At 41.2% G+C, this 20,814-nt stretch overlaps 1 protein-coding gene and 1 non-coding gene across 2 annotated transcripts in view; one reads left to right on the forward strand and one right to left on the reverse strand.

Annotated features, from left to right (window-relative positions):
* Positions 1–20,814, reverse strand: part of LOC126252115 (neurofilament medium polypeptide-like) — a 137,509-nt gene that overhangs the window by 89,099 nt on the left and 27,596 nt on the right. The gene's annotated exons all lie outside the window — the stretch shown is intronic.
* Positions 14,094–14,168, forward strand: Trnat-cgu (transfer RNA threonine (anticodon CGU)). Its single transcript has one exon. It is a non-coding gene; the product is annotated as a tRNA-Thr (tRNA).

Raw genomic sequence — 20,814 nt, forward strand, 5'->3', positions numbered from 1 at the left:
CTCTGCTGATCGTGATCGTAGAGTATTGTTTAGTGAATTTCGATTCCATTTGTTGTCATCGCTGATTGTGGTGGTGAGTGATAAACTCTGCATAAAGAAGCGAGAGACATAACTTGAAGGATATACGCATCCTTCGAGCTGAAAGCACGTGCATGCGCTTACCGCAACTGCCGCCCGGAATCGTCAACAATACAATCCCTGTCGGTGCCTCGACATGCGCGAACTACCATCGTTAGGGGACCGGACTATATTGTATAGTCAAAGACTGCCAGCGCAGGGCGCGTGTACGATTGGTTTGTTTAGTCGGCCAAAGATTAACAACATTACATAATATTCTGATTACTAGATGAGCTTCATTTGGGAGTTAGTGAAGTCATGGTTAGGAAGCTGTTAGTATCGTTAACGCCGACAGTCTAGTTGGAAGTGTGTATAAACATCTGAATAGTTAAATTCGAAGTGATTCAAATGGCTCTGAGCACTATGGGACTTAACATTTGAGGTCACCAGTCCCCTAGAACTTAGAACTACTTAAACCTAACTAACCTAAGGACATCACACACATCCATGCCCACGGCAGGATTCGAACCTGCGACCGTAGCGGTCGCGCGGTTCCAGACTGTAGCGCCTAGAACCGCTCGGCCACTCCGGCCGGCTCTGAATAGTTAATATAAACGAAATTACTCGTACATGTGTGCCACTAAGCACTGCAGTGTGGATCACCACATTGTCTATGAACTCTAATACGGCGCGGCTCCTACACTCATGCGTCTTCGTTTTCACGCCTTGTGACAATCTTCCCTTTTGTAGGACGGCGACTGCTACCTATCTTAACAGCTTGCTGGCTTATAGCAGCGTGAACATTTCTATATTGTATGATGAAATATTACCAAATGTAATGACATGGGGCATAGACGTCGCAATACAAATAACGACATGCACGGAATATCACACATGGGCTACAAAACATATATGAATAAAAAGAGATAAAATAATAAAAAACCAATGTTATTGCAGTAAGTAGAGTTTTCCCAAAACACCAAATTTAGGTTTCAGATGCGGAAAATGGAACTAGCAGAGCTTCTGACCTCAGTAAGATGATTGTTGTTTGATCCCAGTAATCGTGGTCCAAATCCTAGTGCATAGTAACTAGTTTCAGTTTCAGGGCTCCTCAACTAGAGTCCGTGCAGAATAACGTGGCTCGTCGATGCACAGTGGGCAGGGTACGCTTTGGGAGACCAGTAGTGGTGGGGTTACAGGCAGGTGGTGGAGGGGAGGGAAATGCTGTTCTGTAGTGAAATCTACACTCACATTTTTTTTGTTAATGTTAAGCAGAGCTTCTTTAGTCCAACACTTGCATGGTGACAAAAAGTATCGCTCACCTCTGCTTTGGTTAGTATATGAAAAGAATTCCGCTGAAAATGCAACAAGAGCAGCGATTTACTTTCGCGTGGCTTGTTAACGATTTGTAACATTCAGAGAAGCGTCATGAGTGGCGAAATTTAAGTAATACCTTCATATTTGTCTTGTTGCCATGTTAAGGTTTGCTGCCTTGGCAAACACAGAGCAGAGTTTAGACAATGCCACCTTACTAACTTGTTGTGCAAACGAAATTGCGAGAGAATTCTGAAACAGTTGTTCATTAAGTTTATTAAGTGCAAAACCGACAAATCAGCAGCTTATGAAAAAGCACATCCTCGGTACAAAAATAAACGTGTTCATATCTTCACTTATGTTCTTCCATAACCCATACCATTTCTCGTTTCACCAGCTATCGATGGCACCTAAAACTACGTTCTTTCATCGAAAATGTCTATAGTTAATGGACTAACAGGACAGGTAATAAAGTTCTGCATAATAACCAAACGGCAAAATACTCTCCTCTCTGTGTGCTATAATTTGAAAAGAAAAAGTCATTTCGACATCGTAAATCTTTTATAAAATATGAGGAATGTTGTGGATATTTCATACTTCATTTATCGATGGCGCTCACCATCACAAATGAGTGTGTTGCATCAGATCAGTTTGCTCAGATTGGTGACAGAGACTTACACCCTAGTCTAAAGGCAAATTCAACAGGTTGGTTAAATTAATAATATGCACCAAACGCGAAATCATAGCAACCCCTATTTTTTATTAAAAACTTTTTCGACTTGCGCGACTTGTAACAAATGAGTGAGCTAGGAGTATACGAGCTGCTGCTGCAGCTGCTTATCCAACGGCGGCAGGGAGCACACTGACTGTGACCAACCGACACCGGCCGTTCAAAACAAAAACAGAAGACAAACGACTATGCGAATTTACACTATTCAGGTACTAAAACGCGATGCTACAACTCTCAAATACTATAATACGCCCGAAATTTATGAATTAAACAATGCAAGTACCAAAAACACGCAAAGAAATTAAGAATTAAACTATGTAACAAATGAGTGAGCTAGGAGTATACGACTCGCTGCTGCAGCTGCTTATCCAACGGCGGCAGGGAGCACTTGCATGCAAATGTCACAATAACTATGACCATTTACGAAGCAATAGGCACATCATCACGAAGGTGACATATAAAGATGCAAGTCAGACAAAAATGATTTTTTTGCCGAATAGTTTCTGTAAATTAATTTGAGAAAGATTGCAGGCCGTGCGCTTCGATTCAGTCATCGTCAACCGGCCGAAAGGGGGCAAACATTGTCGGTTTCTCCTTCCGAACAAACGCTTTGGACGAAAATTGGTCACTGCACAGTGGCTACCGTATCCCGTACTGACGTTTCTTCTCCTAAGCATCGCCACATGCCTCCTATGTTGATGGCCACTCACGCGTTAGTAGAAATAGTGGTGTGATGCAGTTGCCTGACTGCGAGACGATCTGTAAGGGCTGTGTGAAGAGTTTGTTTAAGCTGACACACATAAATTAATAAATTATGGTAGTAGATTGCCGAACATGAAATCTGGTTTCAAATCATTGCGTTATGTGACTACCTCATTGCGTAAAATGATACCCAGAAGTGGTCACATACCAAGAACAGTTCCATTACACATAATGTTTTTTCGAGAAGAAAGATTATTTCTCAACAATGTTTTGTTGGTGACAGTATTTTGTAGAACTTTTCAGTGTGCACTACAATTATCAATTTTTTGTGTTTAAATTCCCTTCTCCTGTTTTTGTCAAATTTATTGTATGTGATTTATATTAGTTTGGACATTGTCTGAAAAATGTACATAGAATAAGTTTAGAGCAGGAGGGACTTACCATACTTCACACATCACTAATTGCACCATACACGATTTGATGATATTACTAACACCCGTATTCTTGTTTGGCTACGATATGAGTAACACGATTAAAATATTTAGATAAAGTAGATAACTTTTTCTTACTTTAATTATTAATTTTTATTGTTGTTCAAAACACAAAAATAATAATTGTCCACTTTTACTAACACAAAAGAAGGATGTATATCCTCACAATCAAAATAGTAGTTGTTAATTGATGAAATTCAACGAGATGGTCTAAACATAATTTGCTTTTCCACGAAATTTCTTGAATGTCATTGGTTAGTAAACCAGCCAACAGTGAAATTATCGTCGGTTGACGTTATTTACTTTGCAGATAATTAATCTCTCTTTATAGTTTAAAGTCTTTGCTGGAAAGAAATAATATTCTACGCATAAACTGTTTATTTACCGAATAGTTCCGAAGGAGGATTCTCAGAAGATACCCCTGAATCCTCAAAAGCATGAGCATGCTCTTTAACTCCTACTTCTGAATACAGCAACCAGTAATGTCACTCAGTATGCTACGCAAATTCTGCATGTATTCATTGCCGTCTAGTACATTGACCCTGCTTTTCCTTCGTGCACATTCTTAGAGCTCACACAATTTAACTTGGTCCGTGTGGAGAAACGCATTCTCTTTCTCAGCGTGGAGTTAGACCACCGCCAGTGTTCCAAAGCGGCAGCCACCGCCTGCTGAGTTGTGTGCTTCTTCTGTTGTGAAGACAACATTCTCCATCCCACTTTGGTGCAGCAGCTGGCGACTGCACTACACTGCGGGGATGGCAGTGCGCACATGCTGGCTATTCTGCTGTCTTTCTCACACCGTGTTAAAGAAACTATTCAGTAAAACAACTGGATTCTTTCAAATTTTGTGATTGCGCTCGTCAGTTTCAAGGTGGATGACCTCTATTTTGTTAAGGATCACATTTACTGTGATTATTCGAAATTAAGTACCCCATCTCACGAAATTCGAAATGCTTCCACTGAAAAGTATTAACTGCTGTGACTTTTCAGTTCGTGCCTTTTAGTTCATATATTTCTGCATACAAAATGTAGCTAACATACTAAATTTTTCAGTCGATTTAGTAGATATATAACTATCTCAAAACATGAGAAAATAGGCTGTATGTAGTGCATTCACTGCCACTTGCATATGCAAATAATATAGTGAAAGTGAAATATCCATAACATCCCTTTATTCTCATAAAAAGCTCTAGATATCAAAGCCAGGACTTACGAAATCATAGCACATGTCGAGGAGAGTGTTTTGCCTGACGGTTAACTTGTGGAACTTCTTTATGTATCCGATATATGAGTAACTACAGATTTTGTCAGTGGGATAATGTAATTTTTTTAAGGGTCGTCGAAAGCAATGGGGTTGGAAGCCGCGTATCAGGAATGATTTCAAAATGATTTTTTGTACCTCTATAAATATGGAATCAATATGAGAGACCCTGTATGCAGCACATCTTGTGTATAAAGCCCCAGCTATGTCACACATGAATGATGCTTTCCAAATCCATGCTGGTTTGATGTCAATAGGTGATATATTTCGGGGTATTACAATCAAAAACGGTTCGAGAGCAACATTTGACCTCCTCTGTGACAGAGCTACAAACAGCTGTAGCAAACTCAGAACGACATCTTTAGAAATTTTGCCATCATAAGTCGTCTCGCTACATTCAGTAAACAAGAGATCTGCAGGTAAGGAACATGAAGTACTGCTTAACTGCTACTGAAAATAAACAAATCTGTTAATGAAATCGTGTCACTGAATACTCTTAACTGTGTTTCATTTAGCATCTGCTCTCAGAGCCACGATGTTGTATTTACGTGGTAGTGCGGAAAAGCTACTGGAGTGTGACAAAAGACTTCACGTTTAAGTAAGATAGCCATTCGTTGTGTGGTATTAAGATGACACAACAGTTGTATTAGTGTAGTGCATATCAATAGCATTTCCCACTAAGTTATGGAACAAAATAGACACAAATATTAGAGAAATTGTCAACAATACATTCCATGTCGTTATCGAAAAACGTCTGATGATATGCAGGTAATTTTCTCGTCTCACACATGTAGCGACTTGCTGATTCTGAGTTAAGCCACACTTAACGTGCAATCGCCAAAACAAAACAAACAAAAACGAAGAATAGAAAACCAAACTAATTGTCTTGGTGGTTGATTGATAAGGGGCGAGGAAGATAAACACATGTTGGTGCCAGATTAGAAAACGTTCGGTAGACCTGTTGCCAACCGAGCTTCTTGGTGCTGTCCTCCAGGTTTGATTTGTTACTCTGCGACTACAAGCCATCTCATAGGTTAGCAACAAATCTCAATTGCGAAGGACACATCCCTGTGAGGGCAGTTCGCTACGCAAAACACCTCTGTACAGTACATTAATAATAACACATTTTGCGGACGTATACAGGCCATCGTTTGAGATAATGTTTTTTTTTTATGGCTTACCCTTTATTTTCTCCTCATGATGTTACACACGGTATTTGAAATCGCCATCACGTCGATTAGTTTAAGTTTACAGTGACCTCCTTAAATCTATAACGACAAATTCCAGGATCAATCCTTTCAATGACACCGACTTCCCTATCCTTCCCACTTTGAGATTCTAGTTTGCGTCTAATTTCGTTTCCGCCGAGACTTTGTACCATAATCCTCCTTGCTTCCTTTTAATCTCGGTATGATTACTGAAGGCAAGTGTCACACGAAACATTATTGGTCGTCACACTGCCAGTTATCGGATACACTGTCATTGACCATAGCTGTAAATCGCAGAAACGCCCTTCATCAGCGCCTGTTTGTCTTCCTGAATGTGGTGATTAATTTTTCTCAAAACTATCGTACTTGATACAACTTGACTTTCTCGATAGCACTCACTCCTTACAGGACACAGGTGTTTCGAATTGCTTCCACTGCTTTCACCCTTTTATTAAACACAAACAGAACACAGTGTCACAAATGTTAGACTTTACTCCGTTTTCCAACGCATAAACGACGCTCCTCATAACTTCAAAAATGAGAAATAGTGAAGTCGTGGTACAAGCTATACTAGACACTTGAACAAAATAGGATCGCAGTTAAATACGCTTGTAGCAACATGCCGTAAAAATCGCCACAGAGTATGCTGAAACATCATATAATATCACATAAAATGTTACATACTGCTATACTTGTTAATTTGGGAACAGGAAAGTCGGCTGGAAATCTCCAGGACGCCGGTCTGTATCAAGCGGCCGCTGCCTGATGGCACTGAAATTGGTATTACCATGAAAAACACCCGTGAGCCCTTTCGCAAACATGTCTCGGCAAGATTTTTCTATTACTGGTTGGTTAGGAAATAAACGAAACTGTTCCTGACCTGTCAGACTGATGCTCGTGGCAGACAGGTGGAATACGGCTTTGATGGGTTTCATATCGCGGCTTTGTGTTCACACTGCATGACATTGACCACTGGACCACGATTAGGTTATTCACGACAGCAGCTCAAGTGGAAGTTAACATACTTGCACCGAGTGCTGCGTACTCCGTTATGACAAAAACATGATGCTAACACATGTGAAATTCAGTGGCTGGTTTGGTTGGACTGACACTAGCTTATAATGGCTAAGGTGTGCTTTCGATTTCCGTTGGGGGTTAGATTTTAACTGCCACAAACATAACAGTCCACGCAGGACCGTGCAGTGGATCCAGATCAACATTAAACATGTGCATTCAGCACTGAGTGGAACACAGCTGTATTAGCTCCGGCCGTCAAAGGCGGAAGCCGCTGCTTGCAGGAACTCTGACTCTTCTTACATTAGTAATGTTATTTTAGCACACGAACCAACCGTCATGTAAGGTCATTGGATCTAGATTTTCTATTTTATATAAACTAGAGATTTTGAAAATATTGACATTGGACTGGCATTCGAGCTTCAGATCCAAATTTTCTCAGGATTTGAACCCTCCGAGATGATACTGTCCCATTATTTCGTTGTTTCCTCACGACGTCAAACTCCTCCAGGTCTCTACGAACGGCGCCCACCATTCACCAGACATTTTCAGTTGGTGAGAGATCTGGAGAATGTGCTGGCCAGGGCAGCAGTCGAACATTTTCTGTATCCAGAAAAGCCTGTACAGGACCAACAACATGAGGTCGTGCATTATCCTGCTGAAATGTAGGGTTTCGCAGGGATCGAATGAAGGGTAGAGCCACGGGTCGTAACACATCTGAAATGTAACGTCCACTGTTCAAAGTGCCGTCAATGCGAACAAGAGGTGACCGAGACCAGTAACCAATGGCACCCCATACCATCATGCCGGGTGATACGCCAGTATGGCGATGACGAATACACGCTTCCAATGTGCGTTCACCGCGATGTCGCCAAACACGGATGCGACCATCATGATGTTGGGAACAGAACCTTGATTCATCTGGAAAAAAATTACTTTTGCCATTCGTGTATCCAGGTTCGTCGCAGGCGCTGCTGTCTGTGATGCAACGTCAAGGGTAAATGCTGCTGCAAACGTCGTCGAACTGTTCGTGCAGATGGTTGTTGTCTTGCAAACGTCCCCATCTGTTGACCAGGGATCCAGACGTGACTGCACGATCCGTTACAGCCATGCGGATAATATGCCTGTCATCTCGACTGCTATTGATACGAGACCGTTGGGATCCAGCACGGCGTTCCGTATTACCCTCCTGAACCCACCGATTCCATGTTCTGCTAACAGTCATTGGATTTCGACCAACGCGAGCTGCAATGTCGCGATACGAAAAACCGCAATCGCGATAGGCTACAATCCGACCTTTATCAAAGTCAGAATCGTGATGGTACGCATTTTTCCTCCTTACACGAGGCATCACTACAACGTTTCACCAGGCAACGCCGGTCAACTGCTGTTTGTGTATGAGAAATCGGTTGGAAACTTTCCTCATGTCAGCACGTTGTAGGTGTCGCCACCGGCGCCAACCTTGTGTGAATGCTCTGAAAAGCCAATCATTTGCATATCACAGCATCTTCTTCCTGTCGGTTAAATTTCGCGCCTGTAGCACGTCATCTTCGTTGTGTAGCAATTTTAATGGCCGGTAGTGTATATAAGAATTTAACATCCGATTGTCTTTAGTTAACAATTCATATAGGTGATGTGTGAGCATAGCACGGAATTCAACTTTTACGCATCGACACAAGCTCAGCACAATAGGCTGTGAGGTTGTAGGACTGGACCAAGTGACACGTCAGAAAATCACCATCGACAGTTGCACTGAACATTTATTTGGCACATTTGAACAAGACAAGTAACAAATAAAACGTTCAACACATTTTTAAAATTACCATTTGAATGAGAGAAAGTTACTTCCAAATTTAAACATTCATAAACCACGGCACTTACGGCCTATCACACATTTAGTGAAATGAGTTAAAAACTATTTACTCAAAAACTATGATCAACCTGAAGAACAGTTCACTAAAATTTAACGAAGAAATGTAGTCTTTCGTTACTGCAGTTATTGGTATTGCCAAAATAATTCAGAGTACATGCAACAAAAAATCAGAATTAATTACCATTTCCACATACTGTCATTGAAGGAATTCTTGTACTTTGATAATCAAACTATTTAAACACACGATAACAACTGGCCTCTCAGTAGCTTGTAAGAATTTATGAAATTACTCACTCAGAATTAGATATGTGTCTCTCACACACACTATCGCTTAAGGTAGAAACGTAACAGTAACGTTATTGCAATTCGCAGCAAAATGTATCCAGAGAAAAGTTTATCCATGTAGATCTACAGCAACTGGCGAGCTTAACTTCGTCGTGTGATATAAAGACAATAACCAGGCGGCACTTAGACAAGGACCAGCAAACTGTTTTCAATGGCGGTTAACACTGGTAGTAGCAATCTACAAACGGAATGTATCAGCATTCCAGGCCATAGAAAATGTTAATCATCACATCACATCACTAGTACCTTGCGTACTAAGCAAGTTGAAATTAACACATTCGGCCAAGACAATGAAGTCAACAGCACTGAACCCATTAGTCGATTCCGGCCACAAGCAAGGCCCTCACCCTGTTGCTTGTTCGACGAAGCCAGCCGCCGCAGGAAATTTAAAGGGGGGAGGAACTACATCTCATGGTGGAAACTCTTTTTTAGTGTAAGATCAGTGTCCAGTGGGAAACTCAGCCAGGCAAGTACTAAAGATGTTAAAAAAGTTCAAGATACTCACAAACGTAAAGTGAAAAATAATGCTAGTATATTTCATCAAAATATTGGGGGATTGAAGAATAAAATTGATGAGCTTCTGCTTTGTTTAGAAGATATAGAAACTGAGAATGTAATAGATGTACTATGCCTGTCTGAGCATCACATTGTCACTGATATGCAAAATGTTAGCATCAATGGGTACAAATTAGCTGCACATGTAAGTAGAGATAATATGATGAGAGGAGGAGTTGCCATATATGTCAAAAGCTTCCATAGTGTAAAAATTTTAGAAACTAAAAAATTTTGTGTAGAGCAACATATGGAAGCATGTGCCACTGAACTAAAACTAAATGATGGCACTTTCATAATTGTAACAGTGTATAGGTCCCCCTCAGGGAATTTCCAGCTATTTCTAGAAAACTTGGATGCTTTGTTGTGCTATCTGTCAGACAGGGGGAAGCAAATTATCATTTGTGGGGATTTCAATGTTGATTCCCTGAAAGAGTGTAATAGGAAGAATAACCTTGTAGTATTACTCAGTTCTTTGAGTTTGAGCTCCGTCATTGATTTTCCTACTCGGATAACAAAGAACAGCAGGACATTGATAGATAACTTTTTTATGGACCAAGATAAGTTTAAGGACATAAATGCTTATCCTGTTGAGAATGGTCTTTCAGATCATGGTGCACAGCTAGTTACAGTACATGACATAGTTCCATGCAGTATATCAAATCAGAATTTCAAAGCAGTGCGTTCAATTAACAATATAAATATTGGAAACTTTAGGGAAAGCCTACAGCAGCTGGACTGGGATGAAGTGTATAAGGAACCCGATGCAAACTTGAAATATAACTTATTTCACGATACATTTTTAAGGGTATTTGAAAATTGTTTTCCCAAGAAAATATTAAACATAATTCCAAGAAATCATATAAAAAACCTTGGCTAACTAAAGGAATAAGAATATCTTGCAACCGTAAAAGAGAACTTTATCTAACAGCAAGAGGGAGTACTGACCCCGAAATTGTTCAATATTATAAAAACTATTGTGCGGTACTAAGAAAAGTTATTAAAAAGTCCAGAAGCATGTGTATCATGTCTGAGATTAGTAACTCTGATAATAAAATTAAAGCAATTTGGAATATTATTGAAAGGGAAACAGGGCAACCAAGAGCACAGGAAGACTTTAGTGCCATAAAACTGAATGACAAGTGTACTAACAAACAATCAGAAAATGAAAATATTTTCAATAATCATTTTTTTAAATGTTGTGGAGAAAATAGGATCTAGATCTTCACTAGAAGAGGCAAGGCTACTAATAGAAGAGGCCATACCAGTGCAGTTTGAAACAACTGTATTTCCACCAACCTGTCCTTATAAAATCAGTAAAATAATAAACTCACTGAAAAGTAAAAGCTCTTACGGAATTGATGGCTCTTTGGAGCAGGGTGTTTTCCCCGATAGACTGAAATATGCCACTGTAAAACCATTGCATAAAAAGGGGGATACGTCGGATGTCAACAACTATCGCCCAATCTCTCTTCTGACAGCTCTATCAAACATTTTTGAGAAAGTAATGTATTCAAGAGTAGCCTCCAATATTTGCAAAAATAAAGTACTAACTGTGGTGTCACCGCCAGACACCACACTTGCTAGGTGGCAGCTTAAATCGGCCGCGGTCCATTAGTACATGTCGGACCCGCGTGTCGCAACTGTCAGGATCGCAGATCGAGCGCCACCACACGGCAGGTCTCGAGAGACTGACTAGCACTCGCCCCAGTTGTACGACGACGTTGCTAGCGACTACACTGACGAAGCCTTTCTCTCATTTGCCGAGAGACAGTTAGAACAGCCTTCAGCTAAGTTAATGGCTACGACCTAGCAAGGCGCCATAAGTAACTTCATGTATCTACTGAGTCTCACTTGTATCATCAAGAATGCTGTATACCAAAGGATGATATAAAAGTTAAGTGTTCTAGTAGCTACGTTCTTTTCTTTATCACATTCATCACGTATCCTGTTCCAGACTTCGCGCCAGTCGGCGTGTGTGTACGTGTGCCCTTTCGGCTACCCGTCTCTGTGGACTGGCTGCATTGTCAGTCCACTACACTAACAAAATGTCAGTTTGGTTTTCAGAAAGGCTTTTCAACAGAAAATGCTATATACGCTTTCACTGATCACATATTAAGTGCTCTGAATAACCGGACATCACCCCTTGGTATTTCTTGTGATCTCTCAAAGGCCTTTGATTGTGTAAATCATGGAATTCTTTTAGATAAGCTAAATCATTATCGTTTGAGGGGGGCAGTGCACAAATGATTTAATTCATACTTAACTGGAAGAATGCAGAAAGTTGAAATAAGTGGTTCATGTAATGTTAAAACAACAACTGAGTCCTCAAATTGGGGGGCTATCAAGTATGGGGTCCCACAGGGTTCGGTCTTAGGTCCTTTACTGTTCTTGATATACATTAATGACTTACCATTCCACATTGATGAAGATGAAAAGTTAGTTCTTTTTGCTGGTGATACACGTATAGTAATAACATCCAAAAACCAAGAACTAAGTGATGTAATTGTAAATGATATTTTTCACAAAATTATTAAGTGGTTCTCAGAAAACGGACTCTCTCCGTACAGTAAATGGCACAACTCCAGCAATAAATATAGACTTTGAACAGAAGTCTGCAGCTAAGGTAGAATTTTCAAAATTTTTAGGTGTGTACATTGATGAGAGGTTAAACTGGAAGCAACACATTGATGGTCTGCTGAAACATCTGAGTTCAGCTACGTATGCTATTAGGGTTATTGCAAATTTTGGTGATAAGGATCTCAGTAAATTAGCTTACTATGCCTACTTTCATTCACTGCTTTCGTATGGCATCATATTCTGGGGTAATTCGTCGTTCAGTAGAAAAGTATTCATTGCTCAAAAACGTGTAATCAGAATAATTGCTGGAGCCCACCCACGGTCATCCTGCAGACATCTATTTAAGGATCTAGGGATCCTGACAGTAACCTCACAGTATATATATTCACTTATGAAATTTGTTGTTAATAATCCAACCCAGTTCGAAAGTAATAGCAGTGTGCATAGCTATAACACCAGGAGAAAGGATGATCTTCACTATGCAGGGTTAAATGTGACTTTAGCACAGAAAGGGGTAAATTATGCTGCCACAAAAGTCTTTGGTCACCTACCGAACTGCATCAAAAGCCTGACAGACAGCTAACCAACATTTAAAAATAAATTAAAAGAATTTCTAGATGACAACTCCTTCTACTCATTGGCTGAATTTTTAGACATAAATTAAGGGAAAAGAAAAGAAAAAAAAAGAAAACCAACTTAAACATTAGTGTCATGCAATATTTTGTGTAATGTAATATCTTGTTAAGACATCTTTTATTAACCTGACACGTTCCAGATCATTACGAAGTGTCGTATTCATGATCTATGGAACAAGTATTAATCTAGTCTAATCTAATCTAGTCTAGTGACGTGAGTGCCTCCACGCCGGCGATATTTGCTACGACTCCGTCACCCGGGTAAACAGCCCCTTCTAGATGTGCTCTTCCTGCTGCCTCGCACGACGCCTGTACTATCCGCCAGACATCCCAAACGACGTTACAGCTAGGCGTGCCAAAGCAAAATCCTACGCTACTTCCTAGAGCTTACCGCTCGCTCCCCGATCGGCCCGGCAGGTGGCGCCACCGCGCGCTCTGCGCACACCACCGGAAAGATGACCCATACCGGCGGCGGGAATATCGCGCTGACCGAGCCACACGGCTCAGTAGGTACTGGATTATACTCCCCGTCCATCACCACTACTTCATGACGTTTCAAACTTGTGCATTGATTTTGATTACAAACCTTTGCTTACTTCTCAAGGGCGATATAACCTTCACGGGCTTCCACATGTCATTTATTTCCAGGTACAGACGTTCGGCCTTGTAAGCTGATACTGGTGAACTCTTCAACAACTTACGTCTCTTTGTGCCTAGTCGAATCTCGATCAGACACGCAAGCTTTGTGTGGTTAACAGTGGGTTCCAATTCGGATCACGAAAAACAACTCGTCGTGTAATTTAACGAGTGCGATAAGACCTGCCGTGTGACTTATTGTAATAAAGTTAAATTTACAAGCATTAAGGACTGCCTCATCTCTAATAACGTTTTATTCTATTATCCGTTATACGACAGTATTGGTTCTGGCAATACCGGCCATCACCTTCTTCTGTGCAGATGAACACATATTCCCCGAACTCTTAAGGGACTTAGTAAGAATGTCTTCCAAAAATGGCTCTGAGCACTATGGGACTTAACAGCTGTGGCCATCAGTCCCCTAGAACTTAGAACTACTGAAACCTAACTAACCTAAGGACATCACACACATCCATACCCGAGGCAGGATTCGAACCTGCGACCGTAGCAGTCCCGCGGTTCCGGACTGCAGCGGCTAAAACCGCACGGCCACCGCGGCCGGCGAATGTCTTCCACGAGTAGTGAGTGTGTTGGGGTGGGACACTACGAATGTTGTGTGTCAACATACAAGGTGAGAATGTGCGTCTCGCGGGAGGAGTGCGCGAGATAGTCCCTGCAGTCGCGCCATCTTCTGTGCCCTCGGTGGCTCAGCTGGATAGAGCGTCTGCCACGTAAGCAGGAGACCCCGGGTTCGAGTCCCGGTCGGTGCACACATTTTCACCTGTCCCCATTGATATATATCAACGCCCGTCAGCAGCTGAAGGTATTAATACAATTCTAAATTCGTATTGGTTTAAATCTTGACTGACTGCCACAAAGAGCAGTGTTCTCTAGTAGTCCTTTGTGGTACCCATTGTGTATAGCGTTTAGAGTACCTGCGTCACAGCTACATAATGTTGCTTGCATTCAGCAGTGTCCCACTTTTTGTTTGCTGTCAAGTGTTCGTCGAAAAATCAAATGGCTCTGAGCACTTAACATACTTAACATCTGAGGTTATCAGTCCCCTAGAACTCAGAACTACTTAAATCTAACTAACCCAAGGACATCATACACATCCATTCCCGAGGCAGGATTCGATCCTGCGACTGTAGGTGTTGCATGGTTCAAGACTGAAGCGCCTAGAACCGCTCGGCCACACCGGCCGGCTGTGTTCGTCGACGTCAAGTAAGGGATGGTGTACAGTTCTCCAGCCAACATGTAACAGCATTATTGGATCGCTGTAGTTCACAGTAGAATCGTTTCGTCATCGTCAAATGAGGGGTTTGGGTGAGTGACCTCGGCCATGGAGAACGATAAGTATGTGTGCTTGAAACTACAAGTAACGAGAATTTTCTCTGGGTGAGGAACTATCCTAAAAAAAAAACATCTTTTGCTGACAGTATTGTTGAAATGTGCAGTGGCATATCTCAAAGCTTCACTCGCCCTACCTGTTTGACATAAGCTGAAACGTTGGAAACCATGTCAGCCTCGTCCCTGCAGGGTAAAGATCCACTATGTTCCAAAATAATTCAGTAAGATATGTGTCTGAATCCATGGAGAAGAAATAAAAACTTTGAGGTTCGCCGATGACATTGTAATTCTGTCAGAGACAGCAAAGGACTTGGAAGAGCAGTTGAACGGAATGGACAGTGTCTTGAAAGGAGGATATAAGATGAACATCAACAAAAGCAAAACAAGGATAATGGAATGTAGTCGAAATAAGTCGGGTGATGCTGAGGAAACTAGATTAGGAAATGAGACACTTAAAGTAGTAAAGGAGTTTTGCTATTTGGGGAGCAAAATAACTGATGATAGCCGAAGTAGAGAGGATATAAAATGTAGACTGGCAATGGTAAGGAAAGCATTTCTGAAGAAGAGAAATTTGTTAACATCCAGTATAGATTTATGTGTCAGGAAGTCGTTTCTGAAAGTATTTGTATGGAGTGTAGCCATGTATGGAAGTGAAACATGGACGATAAACAGTTTGGACAAGAAAAGAATAGAAGCTTTCGATATGTGGTGCTACATAAGAATGCTGAAGATTAAATGGGTAGATCACATAACTAATGAGGAAGTATTGAATAGGATTGGGGAGAAGAGAAGTTTGTGGCACAATTTGACTAGAAGAAGGGATCGGTTGGTAGGGCATGTTCTGAGGCATCAAGGGATCACCAGTTTAGTATTGGAGGGTAGTGTGGAGGGTAAAAATCGTAGAGGGAGACCAAGAGATGAATACACTAAGCAGATTCAGAAGGAAGTAGGTTGCAGTAGGTACGGGAGATGAAGAAGCTTGCACAGGATAGAGTAGCATGGAGAGCTGCATCAAACAGTCTCATGACTGAAGACAACAACAACAACAACAACGTGTCTGAAAGAAGTGTGGTATTTCAGATTGTTAACATCTCTATGGATTCCGAAATCATGAAAAAATAAGCATGGATTTCAGACATACGTGTGGAGAACATAAAACTGTAAAAGTGCACGACAATAAAGAATACAAAGATGAACGCTCACAAAACAATGGCCATACACAGTTTACAATAATGAGCCGAAATACTGCGACTAGCAACTTAACGACATGTTGCACCCCATCTGGAACGCATTAAAGCATCGATTCTACGTGGCATGCATTCGACAAGTCCTTCACAGATTTCCAAAAGTATGTGGTAGCAGGTATGTATGCAAATATGACGCAAATACCTTAAAGCGTGGGCCGGTACGCCGAACTGGTTGTCGATAGCGACCAAGGTGATATCCAACAGATTAAGATCAGTCGAATTTGGTGACCAAGAAATCAACGTGAGTTCGCTACCACACTCATCAAAGACTGCAGCACAATTCTGGCCTAATGACAGGGACAGTTATCCTGCTGGAAGATACCATTGCCTTTGGGGAATAACTGAAAAAAAAAATGCACGTGTTGCATTGATGCCCAACCCCATCCGGGCAAGTTCGGCCACCGGGTTGCAAGTCTTATTTCAGGTGACGCCACCTTGGGCGACTTGCGTATCGGTGATGATGAAATAATGACGAGGACCACAGAACACCCAGTCCACGAGCAGAGAAAGTCTCAAACCCATCCAGGAGTCGAACCCGGGCCCGCTGCACGATAGGCAAACGCGTTACTACTCAACTAAGCAGGCGGATACTGATGCAGTTGGTCCACAGCTGTCATAGTGCTTTCGATTACTACCACAGGTCCCACAGAAGCCCACATCAGCCGGTGTACGTGGTGTGGTGCATGTTTCGAGCATACGTTTCCCTGGATGACGGCGTAACCGGAAATGACCATCGACCTGTTGTAACAAGAAACGAGATTCATCCGACAAGGCGAAACGTTTACACTGATCCACGGCCCACTCTCGTTGATGCTGTATTCACTGCAGTCGTAACTGACGTCGTTGGGTGAGCCAGGGCACATGTAGGAAGGAGTCGCATGCCACCAAGTTCCGAATCTCAAAATGCTTGTGAACTATGCAGTCCGAAACACATGTGTTTGCACCGGCTATTACACATTTCAGAGGGGGCGGGCCTCCGACCACGTTCTGTGATGACGTGTCAACACCCAGCACCTGTCACATACTCGTGCTTCCACTGTACCCCCTCTCCCCTGCCACCCGTAGCTATCAGGGGAACGAAATAATATAGTTCAGTCAGGTGTTCTTCTTTTAAGAAAATGAATTAAAAGTCGGTTTTATCCAGATTGTTTAACAGGTTTAGGACTAGAACTACTTTATGGCTACTTGACAGTGCTCTCCAAAATGTTAAAAATACTCCGTACCCTCACGTCTATGCCCTCGCCCCGTACAAACTAACGTATGGGGGTCCTCGACTAACATAAATTAACACGAAATATGTTCAAGAGTGACCTGTGCGATGGCACATTCTGTAGGACCTAAATTCTAAACTTTCTTCAGAAATACAGATTCTAATTTTTCGTGGTTTCCCATCTCTAATTACGTCGTCCTAAATGGGACTTTAATTGCTGAAGGTCCTCGTTTTCTCCGCGAATCAGCTCATTGGGATAACAGTAAAGTTTATTCAAAAAGACTGCCATTGATTGTTTGGCAAATCCCAGTCCAACCAAACTTCCAAGAATCTCCGGTAAAAACTTTGTGGAAAGTCGTTGAAATCTGACAACTTTTTATTTATGCACCCATTAGACTGTCAATAATGTTGCACAATGTTGCCTGAAGCACAATAACATTAAACATCTAGGAGCGAGATTGAGAGGTTGCATAGTAATATTGAGAATATCAAAAACTTTTGAAATATTTTGCACTGTCCGGAAATATTCTGCCATCTGTGGGCAGTACTGACAATATCCTCGCGTCTATTGATGTCAGTGTTCACGTTTAGTTATTATGGTGTTAAAAATGAGTTCGAAACAAGACGAAAGAGCGTTATGATTAGAGTATATCGAGATTTATAAATAAGTGCTTGCATTGTGGATTCTTAGGACAGATGAGTACAAAAACAGAAATCTAAGAATGAATCGTGTCATTTGTTTCTCAGAAAATACGGGGAAAGACCACGAAGGCGATGTTTCAAGCAAGTAATTCATAAAAATTTATGGATGAAAGTGTACACAGATACGTATTTATGTGTGTGTATACATTACCTAAACGAAAATAACTGTTTAGTGCATGAGACGTTTCCCCGCGTACCCGCGTATCAAATACTTTAATATGAAACAGCAATTGTATATTTAAAGTGTTCGAAAGAATTTCCAGGGGCAAGGTATTGCAGGCGTGATTGTAGCATAATAGGCAATAACCTTTATACTATTTCTTGCTTTGATAAGGTGGGTAATACTCATTTCACAAAACTTCTGCAAACGTGACGTCACCCGCAATATCGACAACAGCAGGAACTACTGTCGACATTCGTTAGTGTTCGATACGGGCCTCTAACAGGACTTGATGCACGCGTTTCCGAGGTTTATAAAAACATTCCGTTCTTGGTGTGATTTGTTACAATTATTGCTGTAATTAATCGTCACATAAAGATTTATGGACAGTTAATGCTTTCATATAAGACACTTTCTCAGGAGAGAGTTGTGAGCTTCAGCAGTGTACAAATTAAACAAGAAACACACTTTTATTATAACTTGCAGTACGCCGTTTCAAGGACCGACGCACTGAAAATTTATCACAAACATGTCACCGTCAACGTTAAATGTCAGTTAGTAATGGATCAACGCTATAAGTCTTCAAGACGTAAAGTGATAACCAAGATAGGAAACTGCTATCAAACAACGAAGTTCTAGCATAGTGGGTAACATTGTGGTTTATGGAATCGAAGGATGTCTGTTCGCATCCCGCAACGCTTTTTTTCCATTTTAATGTCGTTAACATATTCTAGAACTTTCTGAGGTATGTAATACAAGTATGTCCTGGAATATTCGATGGTATTTCATTAGAGAACGAAAGCTCAAATAAACATTTGGCGACTTCCGAGTGTGTTGTCAGGCAGCTTAAATTACCGCATATGAAACGAGGAGCAATAACATTCATATTACTCCTTTTCACGTATATTTGGATCCTTTTTCCGAAAATGTGTCGATTTCCGAGTGTGTGGTTGACAGGAATCTAGGAGGACAGCTTAAGCTGCTACGAGTGGAACCAAGAGAAATAACATTCTCATTTTTCCTTGTCACAAAGTCGATAGCAGTTCCTGTGCTTCCGATACTGCGCATGAAGTCAAAGTGACGTCACGCTCCTGAAATTCTTGTAAAATGAGTGTTACCCTGATTCTACTCAGTGACCTCAATATTTCTACGCGACAAGAGGCTTGTCTCTGGTCTGAGATAAAAAGTGTGGAAGATGCTTCGTGCGTTCCTTGCACTGATGTGATCCATTGCGACACGGAAATAAGATCTCTGGAGTCAAATTAGATAATATTTATGTTACGCGAAGGTTTTGAGGAGGAAATATGCCTAACATCATACTCCGGCAAGGTGCCGATGAAATGGAAAACGGTACGTGTATTAAAGTTCCTTTTAAAATATTTACATTGTAGTGCTACTTATTTTGTTAGCTATATATTTGTTACTGAATGTTGAATTGGCAACATCAAGTTATAATAGCACTGTTTTTGACTACTAAGGAATCTTCACATTTTTACACGAAAGTGTTCATAATGAGAATAGTCTGCTCGAAGTAACACCGTTTCTTGGAAATGTATTCTTTTGCTTCTTCGTTTCTTATTAGGTCGTTCTGCATGACATCGTTAGTAATGGCACCACAACTGAAGAAGATCATCGACATAACAAGGCGACATGACGCCAAGCTTGCGGAAGAGGAGGTATGCCAGTATCGATGTTAGAACACACTCAGTAGTTATACTTTCGTTAATATTTGTAGCTTTTAGGCCATATTGTTTTCCTCTGTGTGTTTGTTGCTAGCAGCTCAACGAAAAGGCAGCATCGACAAGACGCGTTTTAATAAACTCTGCTTCACAATCGGTCTGGTTCTATCTCGTTAGTGTAGGAACCCTTAAATCGTGTGCACGGATTTTATACGGCGTGGGTTGGAAGTGAAATGGACAAAATCGGCATTATGCAAATTCAGGAGTTCAAGACCACCTGCAACGACGTTTGATTGCAACCCTACTGGATGTCGCGGAAATCTATTGAAACACAGCAATGGGTACCTAAATATCATAAATTTTATATTTTCAATTTCTGTCTTTGGATCGACACCTTACAGCAATAACTTCACTTACTTGCAGTGGCATTGTCGCGGACCAGTTTCGTGCGGTTACGAGTTAGTCCTAGGGATGTGTTCTACTGCCTATTTTTATTTCAAAATCGACATGTGAAAACCGCTGACCGAAATCTTTCGATCCCAGAATGATGACGTTGCTTTAATAATGAGGTTACATGATAAATTTATGACATGAGTTAAGGAGCGGCAGAAACATACAGCTAATAAGGATTTATTAAGCAATATGTTAAGTAATAGCAATAATTATACAGCCCACGAAGTTTTGTTTGTTGACCGTAAAGATAACAAAAAAAAATGGCTCTGAGCACTATGGGACTCAACTGCTGAGGTCATTAGTCCCCTAGAACTTAGAACTAGTTAAACCTAACTAACCTAAGGACATCACAAACATCCATGCCATAGGCAGGATTCGAACCTGCGACCGTAGCGGTCTTGCGGTTCCAGACTGCAGCGCCTTTAACCGCACGGCCACTTCGGCCGGCGTAAAGATAACATTTTCGAGAAAGTTTCTGTTTTAGTCCGTTGTTGGCGTAGAGTATATCTGCGTAGTTGAGAACAATTTTTCGTAGAGACTACTCTGGCTGTAGAGCACAATAGTTAAGAGCTATTTTTTGGTTTTAGTATGTTGTAGCATTGATGTAACGATATT

The sequence above is a fragment of the Schistocerca nitens genome, chromosome 4 (assembly GCF_023898315.1).
Source record: "Schistocerca nitens isolate TAMUIC-IGC-003100 chromosome 4, iqSchNite1.1, whole genome shotgun sequence".
NCBI lineage: Eukaryota > Metazoa > Arthropoda > Insecta > Orthoptera > Acrididae > Schistocerca > Schistocerca nitens.